Source organism: Chiloscyllium punctatum, chromosome 18 (assembly GCF_047496795.1).
Source record: "Chiloscyllium punctatum isolate Juve2018m chromosome 18, sChiPun1.3, whole genome shotgun sequence".
In the NCBI taxonomy this organism is placed as follows: Eukaryota; Metazoa; Chordata; class Chondrichthyes; order Orectolobiformes; family Hemiscylliidae; genus Chiloscyllium; species Chiloscyllium punctatum.
The window spans coordinates 96,269,159-96,281,490 of NC_092756.1; positions in this window are offsets into that span (position 1 = coordinate 96,269,159).

Sequence of the window (12,332 nt, forward strand, 5' to 3'; positions counted from 1 at the left end):
CTTAATTACCCAGAGGACAGTTAAGAGTCAACCCCAATGCTATGGGTCTGGAGTCACATGTAGGCCAGACCGGGTAAGGATGGCAGTTTCCTTCCCTGAAGGACATTGGTGAACCAGATGGGTTTTTCCACTAACAATCAACTCATGGTCATCATTAGACTATATATTCGAAATTTTTGTTGCTTTCAAATTCGACCATCTGCCATAGTGGGATGAGAGCCCAAGTCCCCAGGACATTACCTGTGTCTCTAGAATAACAGCCCACTGATAATGCTACTAGGCCATCGCCTCCCCCATTACTGGAGAAACTCAGTGACTCAGACAGTGTCTCCTGTGGTGGACAGAGTCCACGTCAAGTGGCTATAAGCTTAAAATTAGGGCTGGACTGTTCAAAGTGATGTCAGGAAATGAACCAAGCAGAGTGCATGGCTGGAACTCATTACCCTACAACTGTAAATTTCTAAACTGAAATTGGTATGTATCCTACAATAAAACAAAGAGCTGTACATGTTGGGGATCTGAAACAAACAAAAACAGGAATTGCTGGAAAACCTAGCAGGTCTCGCAGCGTCCGTGGAGAGAGTTAACATTTCGAGTCCGGTGACCCTTCTTCAGAACTCAAGACTTTATTTCAAAACGGTTGAATTTGTCATTTATATAAATGATTTAAATTTGAACATAGGTAGTATAGTTAGTATTGGTATAGTTAATAAGTTCGCAGATGACACTAAATTTGGAGGTGTACGGGACAGTGAGGAAGGCTCCTTGTGAGTATAATGGGTTCTTGATCAGATGGGCCCATGGGCTGGGGAGTGGCAGATGGAGTTTAATTTAGACAAATATGAGGTGCTGCATTTTGGAAAAGCAAATCAGAGCAGGTCTTGTACACTTAAAGGGAAGTTCCTGGGGAGTGTTGCTGATCAAAGAGACCTTGGAGTGCAGGTTCATAGCTCCTTGAAAGTGGAGTCGCAGCTGGATAAGATAGTGAAGAAGGCGTTTGGTATGCTTTCCTTTATTGGTCAGGGTATTGCGTACAGGAGTTGGGAGTTGAGAGCATGGTGCTGGAAAAGCACAGCAGGTGAGGCAGCATCTGAGAAGCAAGAGAATCGACGTTTCGGGCATAAGCCTTTCATCAGGCTACTTGTGGGCCAGGAGGCTGAGAGATAAATGGGAGGGGGTTGGGATTGGGGTAAGGCAGATGAGAATGCAATAAGCAGATGATGGTGAGAGAGAAGGTGATAGTTTGGACAGGAGGGTGGAGTGGATGGATGGGAAAGGTGATGGACAGGTTAGGCTTGGAGCAGAGGGAGTGGAGGGCTGTGCGTTGTGAGGGTGAGAGGTTGGAGTGGGTGAGGACGGTGAACAGGTTGAGGTGGTCGATGTCACAGTGGCAGATAGAAATTAAGAGGTCAAGGGCAGATAACAGGCCAGTACGGGCTGTCCAGTTGGATGGGGTGTGTTGGAGGTGAGAAAAAGGTGGGTGGGCAGGAGTCTTCATTGAAAAGTGGACTCGGAGGCGGAGGTGGCGGAAGAAATGTTCAGGTCATGATGTGTGTCAAATTCATTGCTCTGGGAGCATAGAGGGATGAAGGTCCGGCCTCATTCCTGATGAAGGGCTTATGCCCGAAACTTCGATTCTCCTGCTCCTTGCATGCTGCCTGACCTACTGTTCTTTTCCAGCACCACACTCCCGACTCTGATCTTCAGCAGCTGCAGTCCTTACTTTTGCCTATAGGAGTTGGGAGGACATGTTGTGGCTGTACATGACATTGGTTAGGCCACTTTTGGAAGAGTGCATGCAATTCTGGTCTCCCTCCTATCGGAAGGATGTTGTGAAACTTCAACTGGTTCAGAAAAGATTTGCAAAAATTTTACCAGGGTTAGAGAATTGGAACAAAAGGGAGAGGCTGAATAGGCTGGGGCTATTTTCCCTGGAGCGTGGGAGGCTGAGGGGTGACCTTATAGGGGTTTATAAAATCATGAGGGGCATGGATAGGATAAATAGACAAGGTCTTTTCCCTGGAGTAGGGGAGTCCAGTCTATTCCACTTAAGGGATAATGCAGGAAGCTGCAGACAAGGTAGAAGGGCAACCATGATTTTGGGGTAACAGGCTTGAGGGGCTGAAGGGCCTACTCCTGTTTGTTGTATACCTATGTCTGAAACATTTAGGAGTTTAAGGTGAGAGGGGGAAAGATTTAAAAGGGGCCGAAGGGGCAGCTTTTTCATGCAGATGGTGGTGTGTGTATGGAATGAGCTGCCAGAGGAAGTGGTGGAGGCTGGTACAATGACAACATTTAAAAGGATTTGGATGGGTATATGAATGAGAAGGGTTTAGAGGGCAAATGGGACTAGATTAGGTGAGGATATTTGGTAGGCATGGACTAAAAGATCTGTTCCTTGCTGTACATTTCTATGTCCCAATGGTGTATGGTTCTCCCCATAAAACTCAGACAGAGCAAAGTTTAGGTATTTTTGCAGTGATGCCATTGCATATCACTGAAATCAAACCCATGCCTCCTGGTTTAGGGGTAGGGACACTACCACTATCACTGAGACCCAATGATAGATATTTCCATCAACTTGTTCAGGAATGTTATGGTAGAACTCTGGACTAGGTAGCTCTTTAACCCTGATCTCCTAGCCTAGAGAAAGGGACACTACCACTGTACCACAAGACATTCAGCCTGTTGAGTAATAGGACTAGGAAACAAGGACTTCTGCTTGAAAGATAGGGGCACTACCACAATGCCACAAGAGCCCTGAGTGTAAAAGTCTATCCATTCACATCACAAGTAACACAGAAAACAGTTCATTTTTAATTAACTGTCAGTGTTGTTTCTCAGATTCCATCCATAAGGCACTGTGGCTCATAAAATTGCAAAGTAGATTTGAAACATCTATAGGTTGGCGGAATTCTCTGTCTCTTCTTTCAGATTAATGGGCCATCCCAGACTTATTTCAGTTACAGGCAGGCTCAACAAGCAATTAAGAAGGCAAACGCTAAGTTAGCTTTTGTTGCAAAAAGATAGCAGTTGAAGAATAAAGATGTGCTAGCAGAGCGATGCATGGCATTGGCCAAAACCACACTCGTGTGCTGTTTTAGCTCTCTTTACCTAACAGAGGGTATCACTTCCCCAGAGGGAGGGCAACAAAAGTTCACGGCACAGGGATTGTCCTGTAATGAGGAGGTTAGAGCTGGTACATTGACAATACGAGACCTATTCATCCTGAATTTGGTACTCACCGCACTGGAAGAAGATGGATGAACAGAAGAAGATGGATGCAGTCCATGGGAAAGGTGGGAAAAGATGGAAAACATACCGTCCTGATAGATGCAGAAACTGCGGGCAACACAGCTCATTCTGACTGACAAAGGGGATATACTCACCAGTGCGGTTAGTACCAAATTCAGGATGGCCAGAGGAACTGGATGAGGCCACTCAGCCCTTCCAGCTTGTACTATACTTCAGTTAGGGCCGACCCGTCTGTACCTCAACATTTCATCTCTTTGTTCAAGATAAAAGTCTGTCCATCTCGAGCTTGCATTTTTAAAATTCAGAGCCTTGACTGCATTGATACTGAGGAAGATGTTTCTCACGGAATGGGCAACTAGAACACACAGCAACCCTCGAAGAAAGAACAGGTTGGCCATTGAAAACAAGAAATGAGAAGATATTTCGACACGCAAAGAGTTGTGAATCCTGGGATTCCTGCCAGTGACACTCAGTCATCAAGTGGGGAGAGGGACCAGGTAGATACTGCTGAGACTGAACCTGGAGTATTGTGCACAGTATTGGTCACCTGGTATAAGGAAGAATGTCAAGGTATTAGAGGCAGTTCAGAGAAGGTTTACCAGACTAATACCTGGCATACCAGGCTGTGCTGTCTACTCAGAAAAGGTTGAACAAGGTAGGCTGGGGTTTTGAAGTTATGCTTGCAGCGTATATGACCCTGAGGGGTCTTGAAGCGTGGACACAGAGAAGCTGGCTCCTGTTCTGGGGGCAGAACCAAAACCCAGGAGTCGTTGTTTGAAAATCACATTAAAACAGAGATGAGAACTTTGTGCTTTTCTCTCAGAGGGTTGAGAATCTTCTGGAAAATGTGGCAGAAGCAGAGCTTTTGAATATCTTTCGAACAGAGGTAGCTAGATTTTTGTTAAGCAAAGGATTGAAAAGTTATCAGGGATGGTCAGGAATGCAGATTTGAGATTGCAGTGTGGTCCACCATGATTTTATTGAATGGTGTTAGCATGATTAAGGCCTACTCCCCCCCCAATGCAGAAGGTGTGAATCATGTGACTGTGACCACTACCTCTTCTACGCCTTCTCGACCAACTGTCCAATGTTTATCCGCATCATGCTCCTTTCGGCATGTTGAGTATATTTAAGATTGAGGTCGATAGGTTCTTGAGTATCAACGAGATCAAGGGTTACGGGGAGAAAGAGGAAGAATGGGGTTGAGAAACGTATCAGCCATGACTGAATGGTGAAGCAGACTCGTTGGGCTGAATGGCCTAATTTCTGCTCCAATATCGTACAGTCTTATGGCATCCAGCAGAACAGGCTCCATCCCAAATCTTCAACAGCATGGAAAGGATCTCCTGCAAACCTCTCTTCCTGCCCCTGCACTGTGCACTTTCTGTGCTCCATCAAGGATCTATCCCTGGCTCCCTCCTGTTGCTTATCTACATCCTATGCCCTCAGCAACATCAGCTGAAATCGATCAGTTAAGTCCCACATGTACACTGACATGAGAATCAGAAGCAGGTAGGCCATTCAGCCCCTTGAGCCTGCTACTCCATTCAATACGATCATGGCTGATCTCATTGCGGCCCCAGCTCCACTTTTCTGCCTACTCTCCACAACCCTTCAAGTTGTAACTAATTAAAAATCCATCTCCCTCCTTCTTATGTTTATTCAGTGCCCCAGCATCCATTGCACACTTGACAGTAGTTACAACTCAACAAAAACTTGTCTTGACCACTGAGGTTGAATTGTCTCCCACAAGAAACTGTTGGAGCCAGTTTGTTTGGTATAGTCAAGAAGGAGCTGGGCGTGACCCTTGAGGCTAAAGGGATCAAGGGGTTTGGGGAGAAAGTGGTGGTGAGATACCGAGATTGCATGGTCAGTCACGATCATATTGAATGATGGTGTAAGTATGAAGGGCCAAATGGCCTACTCCTGCATGTATTTTCTATTTTCTATGTTTGTCTAAAGTCTGGTCTTGGTTGAGACAAAGTTTCCTTTAAATTTTGGAAAGGTCATTGTCTTAAGACAAAATCCTCCCTACGGATTCCAGCCCATTCTGTTTAAAACTGGACCGGTCTGTTCATTGCCTCAGTATCGTTTTTGACGCAAGGTGAATTTGTGACCATATAACCATGCCATCAGGAATCACACCAGCTTCCACCTCTGACATATCACCTGACTGCCTCCCCACATCAGCCCATCTATTGCCCCTATCCACCTCTAGGATCAGCTGTTCCAATGCACTCTGACCTTTTACCCTCCCTAAACTCAAGCTCATTCAAACCTCTGCTGGCCATATCCTCAACCACACCAAGACCCCTTTACCACATCACGCTTTGTCATGGTGTCATACAGCACAGAAGTGGCCATTTGACCCATCAAGTCTGCACCGACCTATCTATAATAATTTCCAAGCACTCAGCCCATAACCTGGAATGTTGTGACATTCATAGAATCCTACAGTGTGGAAACAGGCCACTTGGCCCAACAAATCCACACTGACCCTCCAAAGAGTAACTCACTCAAACCCATTCTATTACCCTATTTCTCTGCATTTCCCCTGACTAATGTATCTTATCTACACACCTCAGAACACTATGGGCAATTTGCCATGGCCAATTCACCTGTCCTGCACATCTTTGGACTGTGGGAGGAAACCGACGCAGACACAGGGAGAACGTGCAAACTCCACACACAGACAGTCGCCCAAGGCTGGAATTGAATCCAGCTCCCTAGCACAGTGAGGCAGCAGTGCTAACCACTGAGCCTTCATGCTGCACATTTCAATAACCTACCTCTCCAGGTCCTTTTTAAACATTTTAAGGATTCCTACCTCTCCTAATCTCCTTTGTGCTCACTCTTCTGGTTCCTGCTTATCTAGCATTTCATTGTGGACTTAGAATCCCTCTCCTAGCCTTTCACTCACCCTTCAATATCTCTCCATCACCCCTTCAGACAAACTCTGTGCTCCTTCAAAGCTTGGTCTCCTGTGATTGCCCAACTTCCTTCTGCCCACATTTTTGGCAGCTATGCCTTTAGCTTACTCTGTCCCAAGTTCTGGAATCTCTCCTTAAACTTCTCTGACTGTCTACCTCACCCTGTCTCCTTGTTTAACTCCTTAAAACTTGCCTCGTCCCAACTATTCATCGCATCTTCTCAAATCTCCTCCTTTGGCTCGGCGTTAGATTCTGTTTGATACCTCAGTGGTGGGTAAGTGGTTGAAGGGGATTCTGAGGGACAGGATTTACATGTATTTGGAAAGGCATAAATTCATTAGGGGGATAGTCAACATTGCTTTGTGCGTGGGAAATCATGTCTCACTGACTTGATTGAGTTCTTTGAGGACACAACCAAAAGGATTGATGAGGGCAGAGCAGTAGTCATGGTCCACATGGACTTTCGTAAAGCCTTTAACAAGGTTCTGCATGGTAGACTAGTTAGCAAGGTTAGATCACATGGAATCCAGGGAGAACTCGCCATTTGGATATAAAATTGTCTTGAAGGTAGGAAACAGAGGGTTGTGGAGGAGGGTCATTTTTCAGACTGGAGGCCTGTGACCAGTGGTGTGCTGCAAGGATCAGTGCCGGGCCCACTGCTTTTTGTCTTTTATATAAATGATTTGAATGTGAGCATAGGAGGTGTAGTTAGTAAGTTTGCAGATGACACCAAAATTGGTGGTGTAGTAGACAGTGAAGAAGGTAACCCCTTGATCAGATGGGTTGATGGGTTGAGGAGTGACAAATGGAGTTTAATTTAGATAAATGTGAGGTGTTCCACTTTGGAAAAGCAAATCGGGATGGATGTATCGAGTTAATGGTGGAATCCTGGGGAGTATTACCAAACAAAGAGACCTTTTGATCCAGGTTCATAGTTCCTTGAAAGTGGAATCCCAGTAGACAGGGTAGTGAAGAAGGTGTTTGGTACGTTTGCCTTTTTTGTTAGTACATTGACCTTAGGAGTTGGGAGGTCATGTTGCAGCTGTACAGGACATCGGTTAGGCCACTTTTAGAATACTGCATGCAACTCTGGACTCACTGCTATAGAAAAAATGTTGTTAAACTTGCAAGGGTTCAGAAAAGATTTAGATCAGATCCCCTACAGTGTGGAAACGGGCCCTTCATACCAAGCAGTCCACAGCGACCCTCCGAAGAGTAACCCACCCAGACCCACTTCCCCCTGAGTAATGCACCTAGCACTATGGGCAATTTAGCATGGCCAATTCACCTGACCTGCATATCTTTGTACTGTGGGAGGAAACCCACACAGACACGGGGAGAATGTGCAAACTCCACACAGACAGTTGCCCAAGGCTGGAATTGAACCTGGGACTCTGGTGCTGTGAAGCAGCAGTGCTAACCACTGAGCCACCATGCCACCCTAAAAGATATTTACAAAGATATTGTCAGCATTAGAGAGTTTGAGCTATAGAGAGTGATTGAATAGGCTGAGATTGTTTTCCCTGGAGAATTGGAAAATGAGAGGTGACCTCGTGACATTAGTAAAATAGTAAATTGGCCGTGCTAAACTGCCCACAGTGTTAGGTAAGGGGTAAATGTAGGGGTATGGGTGGGTTGTGCTTCGGCGGGGCAGTGTGGACTTGAATAGTGAATACAGTGAATAGTGAAGGTCTTTTTTCCCAGGTGATGAGTGCCCAGGAACTACAGGGCATAGGTTTAAAGTGAGAGAGGGGAAAGATTTAAATGGAACCTAAGGGGCAAATTTTTCACGCAGAGGGAGGTGCATGTATGAAATGAACTGCTAGAGGAAGTGGTGGAGGCTGGTACAATTATAACATTTAAAAGGCATCTGGATGGGATATATGAATAGGAAGGATTTACAGGGATATGGGCCAAATGGGATTAGATTAGATTACTTACAGTGTGGAAACAGGCCCTTCGGCCCAACAAGTCCACACTGCCCCACCGAAGCACAACCCACCCATACCCCTACATTTACCCCTTACCTAACACTGTGGGCAATTTAGCACGGCCAATTCACCTGATCTGCACATCTTTGGACTGTGGGAGGAAACCAACACAGACACGGGGAGAATGTGAAAACTCCACACAGTCAGTCGCCTGAGGTGGGAATTGAACCCGGGTCTCTGGCGCTATGAGACAGCAGTGCTAACCACTGAGACACCGTGCCACCCATAAAGATTAGATTAGTTTAGGTTATTTGGTCGACATGGCGAATTGCACCAAAAGGTCTGTTTCTGTGCTGTACATCTCTATGACTCTATGATTCTACACTCACCTTGTGAAGCACCTTATGGTATTCGGCACATTAAAGTTTCATCATAGCTACTAGTTACCATTGTCTCCATTTGGTCAATGGAGGTTGCTTGCTCTTCCTTCTTCAGATATCCTAATGAATGGTCATCACTCCTGTCTCCAAATTCTTCTGAACCTGCTGAGTATTTGCAACAAATTTGGCTTCTATTTGGCACTGTACCTGACCTGGGAGTGTTTGATGGGGAACAGTGTAGAGAGAGCTTTACTCTGTATCTAACCCCGTGCTGTCCCTGCCTTGGGAGAGTTTGATGGGGGACAGTGCAGAGGGAGCTTTACTCTGTATCTAACCCTGTGCTGTCCCTGTCCTGGTAGTGTTTGATGGGGACAGTGCAGAGGGAGCTTTACTCTCTATCTAACCCAGGCTGTCCCTGTCCTGGGAGGGTATGATGGGGGACAGTGCAGAGGGAGCTTTACTCTGTATCTAACCCCGTGCTGTCCCTGTCCTGGGAGTGTATGATGGGGGATAGTGTAGAGGAAGCTTTACTCTGTATCAATAGACAATAGATGCAGGAGTAGGCCATTCTGCCCTTCGAGCCTGCACCGCCATTCAATATGATCATGGCTGATCATTCCTAATCAGTATCCTGTTCCAGCCTTATCTCCATACCCCTTGACTCCACTATCTTTAAGAGCTCTATCCAATTCTTTCTTAAATGAATCCAGAGACTGGGCCTCCACTGCCCTCTGGGGCAGAGCATTCCACACAGCCACCACTCTCTGGGTGAAGTAGTTTCTCCTCATCTCTGTCCTAAATGGTCTATCCCGTATTTTTAAGTTGTGTCCTCTGGTTCGGCACTCCCCCATCAACGGAAATATGTTCCCTCCTGCCAGAGTGTCCAGTCCTTTCATAATCCTATACGTTTCAATCAGATCCCCTCTCAGTCTTCTAAACTCTTCTAAACTCAGTATCTAACCCCATGCTCTCCCTGCTCTGGGAGTGTTTGACGGGGTCAAGGCAAGTTGCATAATTCTGAGTCTAAGTTTGAAAGAAAGCAGCTAAGTTGATGCTTTGACATTTCACAGTGTTAAAGTCAGAGGTGAACAGCTCTGGCAGTATCAGATTATATCACAGGTGCCTGACTCCCTTTGAATTAACAACTGCACACTATGGCTCTTAGCATCCCTGCTGATCCTTCCCTGAGGGGAAAATCCCAGCGGAACCAGTAAAGACACAAGTGCCTGCTGTTAATTTTCTATTAGACTTTTATTTAGATTTAATCAATGTGGCAACTTGAGGATAATGGTTTATTTGCAGTGTGCAACTCACAGATTGAAGCCACATTTAATCACACTTGCCCTTTAGTGAGCACTGTGTTTGTCACATTGAGTAAGTAAACACACTAATCCTGGCCTCAAGATTAATGAGCATGGAGGGAGAGTTCGGCCTCTATATTTCTCTCATTCGGTTTTCAGCTATCTGACTGTCCACTGCATGTTTATTTTAAAGGAATGCTGTTTCATTAAAAGGGTTAATGAACTGGCACTAAATTTCTGTTCTCTTTTTCTCTAAAGGATGCAAAAGAGAAGGTTTACCTCTTCACATCCCACTGTTCAGCGATCGAAGTTGTTTCCAATTCTCTGTTGTAATGCGGGAATCACAGCATCAAGTCTGTGCCTTGCCCTGCCATTGGCGATGAGGTAAAGGAGCCAGTTACCTGTGTTCAATTTGGGATTTCTGAATCGAGGGAGACCAAGCCACCAGGGAGTACTTTCTTGCCTTTATTTGAGGAGCGGCCATGTGCCTTCCCAGATATACGACCATTTAACATTATGCCTGAAGGCTGCAGATAGGAGCAAAATGTTCGAATGTCCATTCCCTTTGTATCCAAGTGACTATGTTGGGCCTGCAAGTGGATGAGAGACCTTGATTGGGAAGAACGCCCCTGTTTCACTTTGAGCTAAACAAGAAGAATGAATATTGCTTCATAGTAACAAGAGGCGATCATTCAACCTCTGAGGCTTACTGTTCCCATTCAGTCCAAATATAACTGATCTATAGTTTAACTCCATTTACCTTGCCTTGCTCTCAAATCAATTGATATCATTCCCTGACAAAAACCTTTCATCTCTTTTTTGCTTTATTCCCTTTTCCCTTCCCAAGTGCGACTTGCTGCTGAAATGTCAGAATATTTTATGGGACTTCAAATGGCTTTGCTGTTAATTTATTCCTTTCAAGTTATAAATTTAACGATCAGAGTCATTAAACAGAGTCTCAGAAACAGACTAACGTCCTTCACATGAGAATAAGAAACAGCAAGAGAGAGGACAGAGAATCCTATGGTCTTAACCACTCGATAAAAAAGGCTGCGTGGGGTAGCGGAAGATGTTGCTTGCTGACCTTACACAACTCAACGAGGCAGAAGTGAGGGAAATGCAGCCCCAGTCCACAGTAGGTGAGAGTTTAGCTAAAAGATCGAAGAGCAGAGTCTTCGCAAATAGTATATTCAAGCAAGTACCAGAAGATGTGCAATCAAGATAGATTAATACCTTTATTGTTCCATTTGAAAGGCTTTTCTTGAAGAAATTACCGTTTTGAACTACATCTGACTCCCAACCCCTACATCAAACATTTTACAAGGTCTTCACTGAGTCACAGATTCATACAGCATGGAAACAGACCCTTCGACCCAACCCATCTGCACCAAAACAGACATCTCAATCTGACCTAGTCCCATTTACCAGCATTTGGCCCATATCCTACTAAACCGTTCCTATTCATGTACTCATCCAGATGTCCTTTAAGTTGGAACCAACGACATTGAAAAGGAAAAGGTTGAGACTCTGAAGGGAGATTACAGAGAGTTAGGCAGAAATTTAAAAAGGAGGTCCTCAAGGGTAGTGATATCTGGATTACTCCCAGTGCTACGAGCTAGTGAGGGCAGGAATAGGAGGATAGAGCAGATGAATGCATGGCTGAGGAACTAGTGTATGGGAGAAGGATTCACATTTTTGGATCATTGGAATCTCTTTTGGGGTAGAAGTGACCTGTACAAGAAGGACGGATTGCACCTAAATTGGAAGGGGACTAATATACTGGCAGGGAAATTTGCTGGAACTGCTTGGGAAGATTTAAACTAGTAAGGTGGGGGATGGGACCTAGGGAGATAGTGAGGAAAGAGATCAATCTGAGACGGGTACAGCTGAGAACAGAAGTGAGTCAAACAGTCAGGGCAGGCAGGGACATGTTAGGACTAATAAATTAAACTGCATTTATTTCAATGCAAGGGGCCCAACAGGGAAGGCAGATGAACTCAGGGCATGGTTAGGAACATGGGACTGAGATATCATAGCAATTACAGAAACATGGCTTAGGGATGGACAGGACTGGCAGGATACAAATGTTAATGTTCCAGGATACAAATGCTACAGGAATGATAGAAAGGGAGGCAAGAGAGGAGGGGGAGCGGCATTTTTGACAAGGGATAGCATTACAGCTGTACTGAGGGAGGATATTCCCGGAAATACATCCAGGGAAGTTATTGGGTGGAACTGAGAAATAACAAAGGGATGATCACTTTATAGGGATTGTATTATAGACCCCCCAGTAGTCAGAGAAAAATTGAGAAACAAACTTGTAAGGAGACCTCAGCTACGTGTAAGAATAATAGTGTAGTTAACTTTCCAAACATCGACTGGGACTGCCATAGTGTTAAAGGTTTAGATGGAGAGGAATTTCTTAAGTGTGTACAAGACAATTTTCTGATTCAGTATGTGGATGTACCTACTAGAGAAGGTGCAAAACTTGATCTACTCTTGGGAAATAAGGCAGGGCAGGTGACTGAGGTATCA